Genomic DNA, 20941 nt, shown 5'->3' on the forward strand with positions numbered 1-20941 from the left:
TGAGAATATATTGAGATACAGTCTTTGTTTTGCTTCTAAATTTTTTTTTCATAATTTTTCTAGCTTCACTGTAGGAAGGTAATAAACATCAAAGCTGGCATAGTCAATGATCCCTTTCCAGAGATATGACCAGACAAGCCTCCTTTCATTGGGCTCTTGGGGAAAGTACATTCCCAGGAGGGGAGAGGAACATTAAACCATGTGTCACTCATTCTGCAGGAATGGAAATGTTGGTTCCTCTGGTTGTAATAATTTAGAGATTAAATGTTGGACATGTGACTGCAGGAAGGCTATGATTTGTTTTTTAAATCATAAAATCTTGTTTCTGTTTCTCATCCTGTATGCATCTCCTTTGGAAAGCCATATAACTTGTCCAGCATGCCATTGTATGGAATTGTGTCAGCAAGTTTGTGGTTCTCTCCATAAATCATGTCATGTAGAGACTGCTTTCATAAGCCAATCCCCCACCTGGCCACAATGCCCTGAAAAAAGAATGTGCTTTGTTATGTGATTGGAAGCTTCCAAATCGGTCTTGGCTGTTTTCTATTACTTAGGTCCTTCTAACTTTCCCTTAGCTATTATAGAAAAGTTGCCTTTACTAGGCTTACCAGCATCTAGTGGCCTGAAACTTTATCACAGGGAGTATCACTAATCATTTTCAATTGTGTGAAGCTTTGGGACCTGACTTCTGATAACCTGTAATACTCAGTACCACAACTGCCTTTTATTTTCCTGCCTACGTGTCACATCCTACTTGTTGGAACATGATATTTGTGGCTTGCAGAATCCCAAACCTAACCGAGTGATGGATGTGCTGTCGATGATTAATCCACATCTCTATGTAGTTTTGAGTCTATTGCTTTTCGATTGATTTGTGCTGAGGTTTAAGCAACTAACTGAATGGCTGCTAAGGCTTGATTCTTAACCGTAATACTTTTCCTAGGTGTTTGGGTGTGAATTCCAAAGAACCTGCTGACGGTCAGATAATAAACAAAACAAAACCCCACATAAGCTAAGAATATACAGTCTATACAGTCTGGCTAAGCATGTTGTCATGGCCAGGGAGGGCTACCTTTCTCTCCACACCCCGTCCCCCAACCAATGCCAGATGCTAATTATACTCTTTTGTTCTTAGCAGACAAACTAGTATCTGCTTGGTGCAGAGAGTTGTTCTTATTTGTTTCAACTTTGTTCCCTTTTATGTCTACCCCACCCATTTCCTTTAGAGCACAGGCAGCCAGAATGGAAGGGCTTCCAAAACCTTATTTTGGGCGTTTTAGCTCCTACAATTCTGGGCCACTGAGGATGGCACATAGAGTAGCCTGAATGGGACTTAGCAAATTTTTGTACTATTTGGATATTTTGTTGAGAGGTGTTAGTTCCACTAGCATAGAGAACTATTTTCTAGTGCATCTTTTTGTTTCAGGTTGTGTTTTATTGTTTTGTATATACATATTTGTAATTTATGTAAATAATATCAGATGATGTATCTCTCATTACGTTTTTCTTTATTCCTTTTTTTTTGGGGGGGGGACCTGTCCATGTTGCTTTGACAAAACCTCATATCTTGTTTCTAATTGCCACTCCATATTGTACATTCAGCACGTTGATTCATCCATATTCCCAGTGATGGACTGAGGTTGCTTCCAGTATCCCTTCCCGTCATACCTATCACTGCAATGAAGTGACCAAGGTAAATACGTTTACCAATTAACTGATAGATTTTCTTCTTTAATGTATCTCTTATGTTTATGAAAAACTGAATTTATGAGATAAATTTTAGTTTTTGTTTCAATTTCTTTTTACCCTTTAAAAAATCGTTTAATATTTTACATAATGCTCCATGGTTTAAAGGTTACTTATAGATTAGTCGTGCCCTTTGCTCGAAATTGATCTGTTTTCTCTTCTTGCTTAAATTCACAATTATCATAGTTTTCTGTTGTGCTCACTGGGTGACCTATATGTTTGAGAAGATAACTCAGTTTTGCATTTTTGTCATGGTAACAGTACCATTTCTATAATAATTCAAAATGTAAATTAAGAAAATCCAATACTACAACAGATACTGCAAATCTGTATAAGGTTGTAGGTGTCTTAGAAAAATTCTATGAAAAAAAATTCTACGCGTGACAGAGATAGAATGGCTAGAAGATGTGTTTTCCACATATTTTTCTTTGTCTTGAAAAACCCATCTGTTAGCTCTGCCATGGGTGGCTAACCCTATGGTTCAATATTTTCCTACTCTCTAGAATACTAAGCCAAGAGTAAACTGAAAATAATGTGGCTTTCTTCATGGAAAAGAATTCACAATATTATTTTGGAGAGGAATCTATGAAACGATGAGATTGTCCTTTACCCAAACTATCTTCTGAGCTAAGCTGCCAGAGGTGAGTTAGGAGCACCAAGTGTTATAAGACCTTCAACAAGTCTGGTTGTGGCAGGCTGTACTAGGATAACGTGCTTGACCAAGGCAGCCACGTGCAGACTGAGTTGTGATCTACAAAGGACCCCATTTGGGACTTAGTTCCAAAGAGGTGCTACAGTTTGAAAATGATTAATTGGAACAATTAGATCATTTGTATGGGGGTTCTTAGAACACAGGGAAAGACACTCATAATGGAGTAAAAAGAAGCAGCTGATAGAGAAATAAAATAGTTGAAAAAAGAAAATAATAGATTGATTTAATTTCTGTGGCATCCTAAAAAAATTCCAGCTTTCTTTAGACCTTTTAGAATATTGGGACTATTTTCTGTGTGATTCTGTTCTTATAATATATATAATATGTTATATAATATTATAATCTTATAATATATATTACATATATTAAATATATATTATATATATTTAAAACTGAACACATTCCAAGTAATGGCATAGAGGAAGGCAAAACACAAAGTTGAAAGTGGTCATGAAAACAATGTAGATTCTAATTTTAGTAATTTATATTCTAAGTATAAGTAAATAAAGAGGACATTGAACTCAAGAAAATATATTGGAACTCTTGAGTCACTATAAAGGGAATGACGTATTTAGCTCCGATTATGTCCATGTGTTTAAAATGGAAGGGATGATTTACAACTGATTTTTTTAATACAACAGCGATTGAACTTGGGACATTGTAATCTGCTGATGGAAGGTAAGGATATTGCCCATGGTTGAAAAGCTTCAAAGTGGTAGAAGTTGTGGGTCACAGAAAGTAATATCAAATATCTATGTCCTTAGCTCTATTTTACAGCCTCCTTGTAATTAGTTTACATGATGAGTTCTGATCAGTGGCCTATGTATAGATGTGACATGTGTCATCTCCAGGCTATGATAGTCATGATAGTTGTGAATCTTTTCTGCCCTCTCTTTGCCTGTCTTGGAGATCCTGAAAGCCATGCAGTGAGATGATGGGAGTCACAAAATAGAACTTGGGAAGTGAACTTCCCTGAAGAGTATCTAGACTTGCAGATGTTAGTGAGAATGGGTAATAAACTTTTACGTATAGAGCGACTGAGATTCTTGAGATTGCTCATTGCTTACTGCCAAGCTCATCCTGGGTGGGATTTGGATCCTAGGCAGTCTGTTTTACTAGAAATATATGTTCTACCCACTGCATTAAATTGGCTTTAGCAAAGTAGAGGGCTCTGAGATTGATGCGTTCCCCCTTTGTCATCTCAAAAAATGGGGAAAATGAACTGCATCCAATAGGAGTGTTATAAAAGCTAAATGAAGTAACTGTTTTAAAATGTAGGTTTCATTTTTATTCACCTATGGTGGGGCCAGGAGATCAGGATCTGCTATTGAAAAGATTGCTTGTAACTTACAGTTCCCACGTGGAGCAGGTGCACACATTGCAGGGCCACATGGGGAAGCACCAGGGCTGGTCGGGCTGCAGAGGGAATGAGGGGCAAGAGACTTTATTTACAGTCTGTACTGTCAATCTAATCTATCTCTGTAATTCAAAGAGATCTTCAAAAATGTGTTGTTGATTATGTTCACTTTTCTTTTGTAAAGCCCTAAATTAGTTCATGCTCTTCTCCCTGTTTGTGTTACTCTAACCTCCAAAATTAATGAGAATTAATCCTATTTATTTTGTAAGTCTCAGTGAATAACGTTTCTTCCAGGAGATGCTTCCTTAGTCTCACCCAACTTAGCCCCATCCTGTGCACCTTTCCCATCAGGCCTGTGTGAAGGGCCCTCCTCAGCCAATGTTAATTCCCTTACTATATGCTCTCATAGCACCTATATTTCTCTTTTGTCATACTGACAGTTTTTTCATGATAATTCATTCAGTATTTGTCCGATTTTCAGCTGTTGGCTCCAAAAGAGTCTATTTTATTGCTACAATTCTAGCACCATGGTGCATGGTCCGTGCTCAATGCATGTTTGTGGCAGGACTTGAACCTGTCTTATTCTTCATAGCACTGGAGACTTTAAAACAATGCCTGGCTCCTTACAGATGCACAGTAAAAATTTGTTTGAATAAAATCAAGTGTAAATTCTCATAAAAATCCTCTAAGGCACAAATTGTTCTAAGAACTTTGAAGGGTGAGCAGATAGATGCTCAGGAAATGAAGACTTACTTGCCTAAGATGCTCCATAAGATGGAAGCACAATTGGGACTCCTACTGAATTCTTCCAAGTTCAGTGCGTGTCTTCCCTAAGATAATGCTTAGTCTGAATTAGCAGGTTGTTTGACAACAGTGGAGCATTTTAGTGTTTGTTGGTCTTTAATGTGCATCTGAGAATCTTGATCAGCCGCAGGTTCTGAGTTCGTAGGTCTGAGATGGCATCTGAGACTCTGCATTTCTAACAATGCAGGTGATTCCCATGCTGCTGGTACAGTGACCACACTTTGAGTAGGAAAGATAAAGATTACCCACAGATTAATATTCCTATCATGTGTGCTTATAACTTCAACAGAGAATAAAGTAGAAATAAAGAAAAAAATAGTGTAAAGGCTTCTTAAGGGTAACAGTATTCAAGCAAGATTAGTTGCCTAAATTGATAAAATTCAATAGACAGTCGTTCAGCTCTACCTAATTTTGCTGCTGGGAAGAGTGGGAGGGTGTATAATTCTAAAACCAGACGCTTGTTTTTGTTTCAACTTCAATAATAAGTTGAAAATAACACAGTTTCAGTCAAAATGAACTCTAAGATTTATAATGGGCTTCTCATGTGATGGTACAGAGTCATTCCTTAGGATGCCATTTCCAGGGTGACCTGGAAAACAGACTTTGGAGACAGAGATTTACTTGTGTAGGAGGTTTACTGGGGAGCAAGGATAGCAGGATGGGTACAGGGAGAATTTGAGCATAATGTCTTTGCAGCAGAGCCCTGGCTGATCCTATGGGCAGCTCTGAAATGAAATGACCCTCACGGCTGTCCCAGATCCTGGCACGAGGCCTGGGTTTTCATACCCCCACGGAACCAGTCTTTGGGTGCAGACTGCCAGCCCAGGAGGGGTATCACTTAAATGAGGTGGCTTTGCCCAAGGATGATTCACAGAAAGGGACTCAGAGTGGCCAGTCAGCAGCCCTCACATCCAGAATCTGGGAATGGGAGCCCCAGCACAGAGGGGGTCCCACAGCATCATACATTGTTTCTAGTACTTAGGCAGTTCTCATGACTATCTTCACTACCATCTCTGGGTTTTGTAAATATTGTTCTGTAGACTCTCCAGAGAAATAGACTTTTTTGATGCAAAGAACTGGAGGTGGCTAGGAAAGAGTGGGGCCAGGGAGAGTGAGTTGGACAGCAGTAGTCTACTACTTAGACCTAATGTTAGGCATATTCAGAGCTCTCTGAAATAATGACTACTACAAAAATTTCATTATACCCACACCGTGTCTATTGGATCCACCCACATGTCTGCCCCTTATATTTTCTAACTTTTCCCTTCTTGGTTTCTCTATTATAAAATGGGGGCTTTCAAACAGATGATCTATAAAATCCCAGACAGTTTTAATAAAATTCTGATTATATAACTCTTTCTCCTTCTAAATCCCTGCCCTTATCAACTGGCTCAGAGAACAGAAACTTGGCTTAATCCAAAGATGTTTTTTTGCCCACAAACATCTATTCCAAGAAATACCTAAAAAGAAAAAGGAACAATTGGAATAAGTGTGCACCCTTTTATATCACATATCTCTTTTAAACTAAAAAATCTGCTTAAAATTTATTTTAACTTCATAGAAAATTTGGAATATAGAGAAAACAGAAGAGAATAATCTTAACTTACCTTTTAACATTTAATTCTGTTTTCTCTTTCCACTTTCTATATACTTTAATCATATAGATGCAATTTTGCGTCCTGTTTTTTTTTTTTCATTTAACGTTGAATATCCAAAGATTTCCCATATGTACTGAATTTTTTGTCACTATATTCAAATGCCTTCATATTATTTTGAACAAAATAAATTAGAATTTATTTAACACTTCAAATTTGGGAGTTTTATTATTAGTATTATTTTTTAATTTGCTTAGTGGGTGTAGCTTTATCCACAACCTTTTCCTAAAAAAATTGGATGATGTCTTAGGATAGAATCCCAGAAGTAGGAAATGAAGCAGATTTTAAGGTTGAGGAAAGCAGGTAAGGTAATCAGGGCAACAGAGGAGATCAAGCCCCCAAACAATGTTTTCTCAACAGTGTCTGCCTTCTTCTCTATGTCCATTTGAAGATGACATTTATTAGTGACCAGACCACAATCTGATTGTTTTACATAGTCCAAGAATGGCAGTAAACATCACAGAAGGGAGAGAGGGAGGGAGGGAGGGAGGGAGGGAGGAAGAAGCTACAAAAGAGCGAACAAATTTCCATTATCCTTACACATTTATGGGTTTTGTAAATTGATCTTCCAGTTTCCCCTTAACTAAATGACACTTACCTCATTTGGGGGGAACATAATCAAACAATATCGCTTTGTACTATATTTTTGCGAAAGTCTTTGTGTGGTGAACAAGGAGGCGGACTGTGGGAGTCATTCTCCACTTCAGGCAGAATATTATTATTCTAATATGTGGTTTGGAACGAGGGTGTGAAGTTCTCCTTTGTCGGAGACGTAGAGGAGAATGGAATGTTATTTCTCATTTGGGAACACAGTTCTGGAAGAAAAATGATCAACTTCTCAAAACAAAGCCTCTTCTACTTCTAAAAATTAGAAAACTAAAGCAAAAGGGTAAACTCTTAGGTCACCTTATATTTTTCTTTTTTCTCTTAAAAAACTTCCTTATGTTCTACTAAGTTTTCTTTCTCTCTCTTCCTCTTTCCTCCCTCCCTCCCTTCCTTCCTTCCTTCCTATCTGTGTCCCTATTTCTCAGTTCCCTCATTTCTCTCCCTCTTCTTTTTCTATTTGTTACAGGTGACCAGCAATAGCAGTTAACCTTGAAAAATAGCCTGTGAAAATTTCCAAGGTACCTAGCCATAGATAACTTCGTGGATTCCCTCTGCTTACCTGGTAGAAATAACAGGTCAAACCCAGGAGCACTGGGTAATGTCTAATTGCTTTTTTGGCATAGCTCAGCCAAAGTACGAACACTCTTCGTGGAATTTGGACTTGGTATTCACAGATGAACAATTTCTTGTTCATAAATATTCTCTACTCAGGTCAATGCAAGTCAGCCCTGATAAGTAAAATTAGTATCAGAAAAAATATCTATCATGGTCACCTGTTGCAGTTAATGATCATCCTACCATTCATTCTGTGGCTTTTAGAGGTATAGTAGGCTTAGGTGGGCTAAGAAAAAAGCAGGGAGCATCTTTGTGAGTTCTTTTTCAGCAGCTGCAGATAACTTCCTTTGAGCAGAGCACTTAAGCCCTTAGAGTCTCAGTTTACAGCTCTGTAAAAATGAGTCCAACCATCCTAACTGACCTCTGGAGTGATTTCATGCAGTACTAATAAAAATTATGGAAAGCAAATATCAAGTGCTAGACAAACATTTAAGGATAATTTTCTCCTGTTTAATGGTTTTGAGTTCCTGGGCTTTTCCTTTTTTTTTTTTTTTTTTTTTCCTGACTTATCTTTTCCTTCTCTGCATCCTCCTTTCTATGCCAAGGGCAGTGCTTCAGCAAGACTACTGGAACCATTTGTGTTGGAGATACCTGCTTTTCTTCTATAATGTTTCTAGTATATAGCCTGTAACGTGTCTATGAGTGACCGAATTCACTATTGCAAAACTCAGGAGTGTACATTTTCAATAGAGCAAGTAATGCAGGCACAGCTATCCACAGACTTTGCTCCCTATATGAGTCAATCTAGAAAACATACTTGAAACTGGTAATACCACATTTGAAATGATTTGGACTCTAGGGAGTGCTTATTTCTGAAGCTCTCATTGATTTATTCATTCAACTATTATATATTAAGCTTCTATTTGTATTCTTTTGCTTTTCAGTTATAGGAATTGAGCAGTAAAGAGTAGTAAGGTCTATGCTCTTAGTTGGGAAATGTATACATTATCAAGAAAGCAAATTACACACCAATTTCAAAAAAAGCTGTAAGTTCTGTAAAGATAGTAAAATAGGTTTGTATGGGACCCTATGAAAGGGAGAACTCCTTAAATTCAGTGGTCAAGGAAGGTTCTTTGAGTGGTGGCAGCTGCTCTGAGACCTAAGTGATAAGAAAACATAAACCATCAGGTGAGATATGTTCATGTGCTGCCACCACCACATCTATCCACCTCATGAACTCTGCCCTCCTCCCTAGTGCTGTGGGTGTGCACCCCTGCTTGTCAGCCTCACTTGTCAACTGGATTCCATCTTCTCTTTATTGCTCAAGGGAATCAGATAGCAATCATTTCTTTGATCTACTGCAAAACCAAATTTTCACTTTCTCATGGTTCATTCCCGTTGATACATAGGCAAATTGTAGTTTTTTTTTTCTATCTTAAATGCTCTGACTCTGCATCCCTCACCAGTTACTACCTCAATTATCCACTCCCTTTTACTGGAGTTGTCTTAAAATCTTTCATCTTCGTCTTTGGAGCCACTCCAATAATGTTTTCATCCTCAGCACTCATTGAAGCCACTCTTACCTGGTTCACTGATAATCACAATGTTGATAAGGCCTGTGATTATCTAAACCTGACCTATCAGTAGTGGTTGACAGAGTCCATTGCTCTCCCTCTAGAAACACCTGCTTCACTTGAAATACAGGATACTACACTAGCCATGTATCTGCCCCCCACCCTACCCGGTCCTTTCCACAGCCTTTGAGAGCTTCCTCTTTTCTGTTCTAGCTTTTGGAGTTCTCTGTAGCTCAGTTCTCACATTTTTCTTCTTCTCCATCTCTATTTACCATTTATTTATTTATTATTTTAAAGATTTTATTTATTTATTCATGAGAGACAGAGAGGCAGAGGGAGAAGCAGGCTTCACACAGGGAGCCTGATGTGGGACTCGATCCCGGGACTCCAGGATCATGTCCCGGGCTGAAGGCAGGTGCTAACCTACTGAGCCACGCAGGGATCCCCTGTATTTACCATTTAGATAATTTTCCAGATTTAAATTCTATCTCTATGTTGGTGACTCCCTAATGTATCTCTCCAGGCTGGAGCCCCAAACTCTTATATCCAGGTGGTTGCCTGATATGTCCAAACACAAGCCTAATAATATTTCAGTGTAACATGTCCAAAAAAATCCCTGTAGCCTTAGAAAATGATTTATCCTTTTGACCAAAAGGGGAAACATGGAAGAAGACATAGTTTTGTGATAGAAACTAAAGCATGCAGTTTTGGACCACTGTATACCAAGGTCACTGGTCATGTTGGGCAAAATTTCAAGAGACTACCAGGGCCAGAGTTAAAGAATTAGGGGAATGTTTCTAATTTTTCATGCAGTATAGCTGTCAGAGATAAGATTTTTGTTCTCCTCTGACCATCTACCAGTATGATCTTGGGAATCTAGAAAAGAACAAATGGTTTGTTGTTTTTGGTGTATTTATATTCCATTTTTGAAATAGCTTGTGTCATTTGATGGAGGCAGTATATGATAAATAGATATGTTTATCCTATTTATATTATAGTGTAAGCATTTATATCATTTATACTGTTTTAAGTATTTGTTGGATGCAAATAATCACTAACATTGTTGTAGATGCTGAACAATCAAATACTGTGATGTATGTGATATTGAAAAGCTTACCATCTCGTAAGACCTATAAAGCATGTACCATTATAAGCAGAAATAGTAGGCAATTCAGACACTTTACCAAGTGTAATTTGATATGAATAAGTTTTAGCCCTATATAATGATAATGTATCAGGAGGCAATACCCTTATGTTACTTGAAGGGTATGAAATTTGCTATTGTAAGTCAGTTTAACTAAAACATCTCCTAAAATAATTCAGCAGAGACAAAAACTGTCTAATATGCCAAATTCAGATATTCTCTTGGTTCATTATAAAAATTAAATTGCTTTATATTGGTTAGATTGATACTGAATATGATATTCAATTTGAAAATGTCAGGGGGAAATTCAGAAAATCAAACTTGTAAGGCATACATCCCGTGTAATTCTTTTTTTTTTTTTTTTTTTTTTTTTTTTTTTTTTTTTTTTTTTTTTACATCCCGTGTAATTCTAATTAGAGAATTGTTTTCTATCCGATTCCTATTTAACACAAAACAAAACAAAGAACATTAACAGTTTCCTGCATGAAAAGATTTAAGGTAAATAAAGAAATGAGAAATTTCTACATAGGTGAGCTCGCTTCTTTTAATTATAATTTTTAAAGGGAAAAAACCAATTAGAGTGCACTGAGTTTAGAAAAACCAAAACATTTGGTTACCATACTTGTGTGTGTTTTTTAAATGCTTCAAGTTCCCCAAGTTTATGAGCCCAGAACAAACACAATTAAAGTCACTGGGGAAAAACACTTAAGTAGCTATTTTGAGATATACACAACTTCTCATAAGTCAACAATTGATATATTCAGGATGCTTAGGTTATGGGGACATGCGGTTTTAAGGGGATGAAATGGAGAATGAGGAAATGTGGGGATAGAAAAGTTTACAGATCATTGACCAGCATATGCATCACTGCTGTCATCCTTGCTACTGGGTCTGTGGTTTATATTTACAGAGTTTTGGCCACTTGGCTAAGCTGAGCATCACCAGCTGCTAAATCATGTACCCTGTCTCATTGGCTTTCTGGTGGAATCCTCATTAGGTTTGTTTTCTGGGGGCAGTGTGCCTTCCTCTCCCTTTTTTCTGTGTCTCGTGGGTGTGCAAACAATACTGAATTCTCTTGGAAATGGTTCCTGGAGCTCTGAGCCAGCAACGAGAACTCTCAACTTTCTCTTGTGATAAATATCTCCCTCAGTCCTCTTTAGTGACTTTTCATCTCTGGTGCTCTCCTGGCAGCCTCTTGACATCTGCTTCAACCCGCTGCTTCCTATATCTCAGGAGGGAAGCTGGGAATTTTGATTTGTAAAGGGGTGCTTTTCATTGAAGCCAGAGTTCTTTTGTGGCTTTCCTATACAATCTTATCTGTCTCTGGAAATGTGATCTGCATGATAGATGTGAACAAATGAGTGATGTGTAATTTCTTCTCTCTGGATCATCAGTTTTTCCCCAGTTGACTGGCAAATTTGCAGATTTCTACAGAGCCGACACTTTCAGTGGGAAAGGAAGAAGTGAAGTCTCAGGCTACGGCTGGCTGGAAGCCTGTAGTGGGCCAAATGTTACAATACATGTTGGAAATGCATAATATAAAAGAAGAATATTCTTCTTTCCAGGTTGTGCTTTTATCAAACTGCCATTTGCCTCTCCCACTGTCCCTGTCCCACTTCTGTTTAAAGCTCTATTTTTGTCCTTCCTCTCATTCGTCCCAGAGAGACAGTCAAACATCATAAAAAAGCTTTGGGAAATAAAAATGCCTTCAACCGGGAGAGCTAATCAGCAGGGATCCAAGATTTCAAATCTCTGCCAGGAAGTGGCTTCAGACACTTGGAGCCTGAAGATGGAAAATCCTAACCCTTGGTGTTGCTTAAGGTTCCAGCAAAGAGGGAAGGAGTTCCCATAAAATGGAGCCAAGGTCACCACAGAGTGCAAAGAGTTAAATGAGCTTAATTGCAATTGGCCAGCTTGCACTGCGGGTCCCATCTCCCAAACCTGGTGATTCAGGGTCTGCTCCAAGTCTCTCCTCCGTCCTTGTGACTTCCCGTGCTTAATTGTAAATTATCCTTCCTTCTCTCATTTTCCATTTTCCTTGTGTCAGTGAAGCGAATCAAAGAAAAGGGCTGGGACTGAGCTCCCACTGAAAAAAAAAAAAAGAAAGCAGCACTCAATGCCTGTGAGGGCCCACTCATGCCGGGCACTGGAGCTGGTGTCATTAGGGAGCTTGTTAACTTCAGATCTTCTTCGTTTTACATTTTTTTGGTGATACATTTTATAGAAACCCACCCCGGGGAGAGAAGGGCCAGTTGCCTCTTTATTACACTGTAGAAGAGCCACATTAGCGTTCCAGTCTATATATTATGAAATTAAGTGGATACCCTTGGGGTTAATTCCTTGTTGTAATTGTAATGAAAAGAAACAATTTCTAACCCTCCATTTAAGATCTATAACTATTAAAATCCACTAGTCTTAGTGACTCCTGGGGCCAGTGGAGTGCTTCAGTGTGTATGAAAGAGGGCACTCCTACAGTGTCCAATATCAGTAATTTAAAAAATAACAACCTCCAAGAGGGAAAACTAACAAATGGGTTTTCCATTTAGCCCCTCCCTGCTGTTTACTCGTGGTGTGTTATATTCATCAACTGTGTGAAATTATATGCATATTAAAATTACGGGCCTGGGTTCTAGGATTTCGGTTGGGCCGAAAGAGGAGGGAAAGGGTACAGCATGATGCTCTTCAGGATAAAATTTAGAGTGAATCATAAAGGATGGAGTTGAAAGAATTGGGAAAATTGACCATGTTCTTCAAAAAAAAACCCCAGTACCTTCCTTGCTCATCTGCCTTCTCCAGAGCCTCTTCTGCTTATCTTAGAGTAGTTTCAACACAGGCTTTCAATTGCAAATGGATACATGTGTTCCTTTATAGTATTTAGCCTGCTATAATTCAGTTTATTGTTAGCGGCAAAAAATGTACATTCTGCATATGACATCTGATTTAATTTCTTTATTAGAGCTATTACAGCCATTAAAACACCAAATTTACTAGTGTATTATCATCTGACACAGCATAAATCACTGGTTGGTACATGCTCAGGGGACGATGACAATAATTTAAAATAAAAGAAAGGGACGTTTCAGTTCATAATAGAGTCAGTGTATGAAAAAGAAAGACTTTGTGAGGCTTCTAAGATTTCTGGTGGGAGTTCTTTTTAATAAATGTATTTGTTCAGTTGTGGTTGACATGATCATAGCTCTTTTTATTTCTCTCCTTTCACTCATCATAATATGAACTGCTTCAGAAGAAAGGAAAAGCAGTTGCATGCTTGACAGAAAAGGAGCAAACTAAGAAATAATTGTATTAAAAATTTTTATTCTGTTGCCTCAAGAAATGTGATGAAAAGTTCCATTTAGAGATTTTTCTTTTTGATAATTCATTGCATTGCATGTCACAACTTATTGGTGAAAAGTTTCATTTTGGGTGAATAGTTCCTGCTAATTCATGCAGCATAGCTCCTGGTGACTTTATGTATGTGTGTGTGTGTGAGGTGCTTCAGAATGCTCATGAAAAGTCATTACTCCTCTATTGTTCTCATGCCATTTGCAAATCTCATTGTTCCCAAATTTGTCTCCTATGTAGTCATTTCAGAATGCCAGCAGAGGGCTGGTAATGGCCCATCATGTTTAGGTCACTGGCTTGTATCCGAACCAGGCAGGTGGTCTGAGTGAAATTAGCAGGCCTGTCTCACAATTCAGTTCCCAGCTTTCCCGGGTCCACTCCATCAAAACATTTTGCCAGTCTTGTGACTCAGCTTCCCACTTGTCCTTAATTGGCCACTTTGGAGAGCAGCTTTTGAGGTGCTCAAACATGAATTTGGCACTGTAAGTGAGAACTGCTTTGCACTGAGTCTACCTGGGAGTGCCTAATTCCTAATATGAGAGATTATTTTTTATTTTTAATCATTTATTTTGAAACAATTTCAGACTTACACGTATTTGCAAAAACCTTACAGAAAGTTCACATATACCCTTTACCTCCCCTAATATTAAAACATACTTATCTATGGCACAGTTGTTAAAACTGCTGTCATGCTACTAAATGAATTACAGTTTATTTAATTTTTTTTTTTCAAATTCAGAATTGTTCAAGTGTCATCTGTTTTTCCTTTAGTGTTTGTTTTTTTTCTTTTTTTCCTGTTCCAGGATCCAATCCAGGGTACTTAACATTGCATTTAGTTACGATTTCCTCTTAGTTTACTTGAGTCTGTGACAGATCTTCAGTCTTTCCTAGTCTTTCACGACCTTGACATTGTTTAGAGTACTGTACAATATTTTGTTGAATGTCTTTTTTTTTTCGAATGTCTTTTGAATTTGATTTGTCCACTTTGAATTTGGTTTTTCCAACATTAGATTAAGGCTATACATTTTGTGCAAAATACTACAGACATGACGTGTGTCATATGCAGGGTATATCGTGTGGCTTAGTCTTGTTATTGGTGATATTGATCACGAACACTTGGTTAAGGTATTATATCCTTGGTTTCTCTACTGTAAAGTCACTATTTTTCCTGATATAGTAATTTCAGTATTCAAAATTTTAAACAGTTTGCCAGGAGGTTTGTGTTTGTATGTGTATTTCAAGGAGGAAAAAAGGAAGTTTTCCTTCTCTCTAAGTTTTGTGTTTAAGTAATCCTAACTTTTTTTTTTTTCACAATCTGCATTTTGCAATTCAGGTAATATTGAAGAAGCTCAACTAATTGATGTAAAATCATCCTTGGTGCTGTGGCCTTACAAGAAGAACTGTAATCACAGAGGATGGGAACAATATAAGCTTGTGGCTTGTACTTGGAGGCAAGGAATCTGTGAACCTGGTCAGTGGCAAATATTGGCATTCATTTCTGGGCCAGGCAGTTTAGTGAAATTTGGAGTGATTTGAGCTATATTCCTGAAATCACTTTTATTTCATGAATTTGTGGTTTGTTTGTTTGTTTTTTTTGGTACATGTCTATTTCTCCCACTGTATTATACCAAGAGGTTGGGGATTGTAAACCAATATGGTCCATGACCTTGTTTGGGTCTGCAACTTTAACCTTGTAGCATAACATATTCACAGGTTCCAGAAAATGGAATGTGGAAGTCTTACACATTTACTGGGGGACTGAGTGAGACTAACATTGTTAGTAGGAGACTAACAATATGAGTAATCAAAACAGTAGTAGGGGACAGTGTCCTCTTTCTACTGTTTTTTTGAGGGCTTGTAACATGCTAAGTGCTTGTGCTTCGTATTTTACATGCTATAAATATATACATACATATATACATATATATATAATGGGTATATGATGGGTTTTATTCTATTTTTCAGATGTGGAAGGCTTATGTAATTGATCTTCATCCTTGATTACTCCTCACTTTAAAAAATTTTGATCTAATATTTAGAGCAAAGACAACAAATAGGATGGCAAAGTTTCCCTCTAGCTCAGTTCCCTTTCTGCTTTTCTATTATCCATCATCTATTTCTATTATCTGCTTTTCTATTAAACCTTTGAAGCCTTGGAATGCCAAATCAGAACCAAAAAGTAAAGATAGCCATGGATATATCAAACAAACTATAAATTGAGAAAATAAAAATAAAAAAACTTTGTTAATATACTTTTTAAAGATTTTATTTATTTATTCATGAGAGACACAGAGAGAGAGGCAGAGACACAGGCAGAGGGAGAAGCAGGCTCCATGCAGGGACCCCGATGTGGGACTTGATCCCGGGACTCCAAGATCACGCCCTGGGCCAAAGGCAGGTGACAAACTGCTGAGCCACCCAGGGATCCCCCTTTGTTAATATTTTAAGTGACAAGATGCATATAAGAGAAATAGAAACACTGAACTTCCCTCTCAGGGGTTGTAAGTCTTCAACAGTCATGTTTTCCTTATCAAATTACATAGGTCACCTTGGAGCTGATCTAGATCTGGAACTGAATTACTAAAGGAGGTTAATTGTGAAATTAATGTTATTGCAATTGATTATTGTTAGGCCACAGGAAGAAAAAAAATTCTGAGAGCTCTTAAATTTAGTGAAAGTTACAACCACATTAAAAATTTGCATCAAGTTGTTATGGAAACTCAGAAAAGCTTGCAAAGGAGGTTATAACCATAGGATCATGCAGTTATTGCAACTAAAGTTATATTTATCAGGATGAGCAAAATTTTCTTCCTTTTGGCTTAGAGCACTGAAGCATCATGACTTCCTCTCTCAGCTTTTCCTGTTTTTGTTGGGCTATGTCTTCAATGTCTACCTGGCACTATTGACATCCTCAGGGGCCAGCAATTGGTGAAAACTATCCCACCACTGAACAAAGATCCTTCTGAAAGCAGCTAACAGATTATGTATTGGATCATTCCTGCCTCTGATATTTTGCAGATCAACTGTATAGGGAGCTTTAGATATCTAAAGACTGCCTTTCATTCGTGGTCCCTTTACTCAGGGCATAATATTTCTGACATGTACTCTAACTATTGGAAATTGTCTCAATTTCCAAAAACTAGGACTACAAAGTTCTCTTGCAATTTTCCCAACTGCAGCTTATTCCCCAGTGTCTGTGCGTGTTTAATCTTTAGACCTTCTTAAATGAAACTTTTGAAAAGTGACCTTTTTTTATATTGAAGTTGAGACATTGTTTATGCATAATTTAGATTAATCCCTTTGCTTTTCACATGCACATGTACAATTTGTTTGATCTTTAAACTGGCTACTCCATTCAACAAAATAAAGTGGTTGATGATTATGTTTTTCTTTTTTTTTTTTTAAGATTTTATTTATTTATTCGTGAGAGACACAGAGAGAAAGGCAGAGACACAGGCAGAGGGAGAAGCAGGCTCCATGCAGGGAGCCTGATGTGGAACTTGATCCTGGAACTCCAAGATCACACCCTGGGCCAAAGACAGGCGCTAAACCACTGAGCCACCCAGGAATCCCCAATGATTATGTTTTTCTAAATTGACTAGCCAACTCAGTCAAACAAGATTATGTTCACTATACATGGAGACACTGTTCAACAGAGCTCTAAAATTAAGAGAGCCAAACCCTTCTCCTATGCAAAGGTGACTGTATTAATCAGATTTCTCCAGAAAAATAAATCTTATTAGTTATATCTTATTAGTTTTGTTTATATGCATACATACACACACACACACACAGAGAAAGAAAAAGAAAGAGATTTATTGTAAGGAACTGGCTCATGTGATTATGGAGGCTGACAAGTTCTAAGATCTGCAGGGTGAGTTGGCAAGCTGGAGATCCAGGAAAGCCAATTATATAGTTTCAGTCTGTGTCCAAAGGCCTGAGAACCATGATAGTGGAGGTTGTATTTCCCGTCCAGCGGGTGGTAGACTTCAGACGGAGGAAATGCTGATGTTTCAGTTTGAGTGCAAAGTCAAAAAAGCCAGGGTTCTAGTTTAGAGGCCATTAGGCAGGGAGAATTTTGTTACTCAGGGGAGGATCGCCTTTTTGTTCTATTCAGGCCTTCAACTGATTGAACAAGGCCCACACACATTCTGAGGGCCAGTTGGTTGATCCAGATGTTAATTAATCTCATTCAAAACACCAGAGACAGACACACATGTTTGACCAGATATCTGGACGCTCATTGCCTAGTCAAGTTGACACATAGAATTAATCATTACAACGTCTAAAGTTTATTTTAAAATGTTTAAAAACATTATCTTTTGCCAGTTATGACCTCCATTCTAGGACATTGTCCAGGGAGCTCCTTTTTTTCCCCCCCTTTAAACATTAGAATGTTTGCTAGGGTCCAGGTAACATTAACCATTAAAGGGACAATGAATGGCAAGATATTTGCTTCCTTATTCTACATTGATCTCAAGGACTAACAGAGATATTTTGGTCTACTTTATTAAAATCCCAGAGGCGGAGTATCTGGCATCTATAGGCATGATATTCCCTAGTTTATAATTCCTTCTCAGGGTAGTCCTGTATTTTTGATAAGCCACATTTGTATGGTAGCTTTCTCTGATGCCTGGAAGTCCTCTTGTATATGCCTCTGCCTGTGACTCCTTCAGCTCATGCTACTGGCTCATTGTCATTCTGTTGACATCTGAGGAGAGGGCGCCATGGATCCTGTACCTAAATGCTGCAGAAATGATGATTAGAGGGAGAAACATCAGTGAGTCATTGTGGAAAATGTTCTTCCTGTAAATAAAAAGGGGAAATGTGTTGTTGCAGTTTATAAACCAACCATAGCATCAAGACCCCAACTATTTAAGGTACACCTGATAGTTTTCAAAAGAAGAGATGAGCTCAGTAGGATTTCTGGGCGTTACACATTTGATTTTAAATGGATTTTGGTGGGAAAAAATACATTTCGGTTATTTTAAAGAGTTTAAGGTGCCAGGAAAATAAATTTTATTTGGAAATGCTTAAGCTTTTGAATATTCTGGCTACATTTCCAACATTTTAGTTCATTGAACCTGGCTGATCAACTTATCTTTTGCCTTAGAGTATTTTATTAGTGATTATTTTAGAGCATTAAATCCTATATTCCTATAATCCTAATACCCAAACACAATTAACTTCTTTTTATGATCCTATCAAAAAATTTTATTTGTATTCTGTATGGTTCTGTGCAGCTGTGGTAAAAAGTCATATCTTTATAAGACATTATTTATTTATTTATTTATTTGTATCTAGCCCCCATTGAAAGTCTCCCTTCTTTTGGGAAAATTTTGTCTTCCATCTCCAGTCCTTATGCAGTGTCAGCCATGATGATACAATGAAACTGTTATGTGGGATAAGCAAGCATTTTCTGTTTCTACCACTATTTTTTTTTTTAAAGAGAAAGTATTCCTTTTGTTTTTAAAGATTTTCTTTATTTATTCATGAAAGACACAGACAGAGAGAGAGAGAGGCAGAGACACAGGCAGAGGAAGAAGCAGGCTCCCTTCAGGGAGCCTGATGTGGGACTTGATCCCGGGTCTCCAAGATCACGCCCTGGGCTGAAGGCAGACGCTCAGCCGCTGAGCCACCCAGGAGTCCCTCTACCACTATTTGAAATAAATATTAGGTAATGAATCTACTGTTCTAGAGGCAGGCAAAATACTTTGCAAGACTCGTGAAGTCAAGTTTATTGAACTAAACAGTAATATTCATATAGAATGTTATATATACACACATACATATATACACACAATATAAAATATTTTTAAAATATACTTTTGAGGAAAACCTGTCTTTTGCTGAATTACCTTTTGGTTTGTTCTTTAAGATAGACTATTTAATACACAATTAAGTGTTTAAGAATGGCCTTTTAGAAAGGAATATGGTGGACCCCGTATTCTATTTTTAAGACAGTGCTGTTCTCATGACAATTATTAAACTCCCCAGGCCCGGTGATGTCTGTGTGCTTAGTAAAGAAAGCTAAGTGTGTTAATGCCTCTGAATTGGCAAATGTATTTTAAATAAAACACATTTTGATTTTGAAACATGGTGCCAGAGGACGTCATTGAAGGTAGAAACATATGGCCGTCACTGGCGTCCGGATAAGGGCCCTGAAGTTTTAAAATCCTAATGCTTCCTGCATAACTGAGCTCTGAGAGGGGGAAATGAAGAAATTATCCTTTCTTGATACCCCAGAGTACTGCACTATCAAGTGCATTATGGTGGTTTTATACCTCCTAAAGAGGATCATTAGTCTATTTCTCTACAACAATTTTTATGTTTTTTAATGTACATCAGTGTGGAAGGAATATCTAACTAACCTGTTTATAAGGATCATAAAAGATTGTTTTTCCTCTTAAAATTACATTATAAAAAATAAATCTTCCGGATGCTTTATTGCTGGATATGTTTTCAAGATTTTTCTTTTTTTGCGAAACATTTATTTTCCCTTAAAAAATATTCACCACTTTACTTGTCCTTTCTCATTAAGGGAAAAAGAACAATTTTAAGAGTGGTTTGAAAAGAGAGCAAGCTCCCAAATTATCTCCAGACACAGTGATTTTAACCCTAGTCTACCTGAAAAATCTTGTATGAACTACAATAGGAACAGTTTTCATATTCATAACCAAAGATAAATCTCCATAGTTACAATGTGATACAATCACTAAAAAGCTTTAAAAGTTCTAAATTGGCTAAGCCAATCTATCTAAAAGACTCAATCTTATTTCTACTCTAAATCTGCCTAAAATGCTTGATTTATTCCCATATTATAAATACATTGTGATGAATACACATCTCGTAAGGAATTAACTTTCTGCTGTGACTTTTGGAGAGTTGCTGTGTTGTTACATAATAGATCATGTGTATCTGCTAGCATATAGATATGTGTATCTGCTAGGATGTGGATCTGCTGGGATGCTCAAGTTATGCTGTAGTAACAAACAATATCAAATTCTCATTGGCTAAATATATCAAAGTTTATTTCTCTCCCAGTGCAGGGCAACAGTGAGCTCTGCCTATTGTAGTCACTCAGTAATCCAGGCTATAGAGGTTTTATCTCTACTTTGTTTCCAGGGCTCTGATGCAGGATTTAATCTCTGCAGCCATACCAGAAAGCACGGAAATGCTAAAAGCAACAAAACAAAACAGAAAACAAACAAACAAAAAAGATGTTGGGACACACAGGAGTTCCCAGTGGCTAAAGGTGGATGAATTTGAGAAAAAAAAATTAATCATTTCTGTATTTTCTGGATTGTTGTAGAGATTAATACTCTAGAAAGTTGAGTTAGCAGTCCAAATTTTCCATCTGCTGAAATAACTACAATTATTTCAGTTATGTTTTGCTTTCCGTTTTGCTGCCTGGTCTTTACAATCTGAGAAAGATAAGAAAGTCTC

At 37.5% G+C, this 20941-nt stretch overlaps 1 long non-coding RNA gene across 4 annotated transcripts in view; it reads left to right on the forward strand.

Annotated features, from left to right (window-relative positions):
- Positions 1–20941, forward strand: part of LOC144318330 (uncharacterized) — a 299311-nt gene that overhangs the window by 25887 nt on the left and 252483 nt on the right. For all 4 annotated transcript variants that reach the window (XR_013384189.1, XR_013384192.1, XR_013384190.1 and 1 more), the window contains exon 2: positions 1603–1693. This is a non-coding gene — a long non-coding RNA (uncharacterized LOC144318330). The remainder of the gene's footprint in view (positions 1–1602; positions 1694–20941) is intronic.

This window comes from Canis aureus, chromosome 8 (assembly GCF_053574225.1).
Source record: "Canis aureus isolate CA01 chromosome 8, VMU_Caureus_v.1.0, whole genome shotgun sequence".
Classification (NCBI taxonomy): domain Eukaryota; kingdom Metazoa; phylum Chordata; class Mammalia; order Carnivora; family Canidae; genus Canis; species Canis aureus.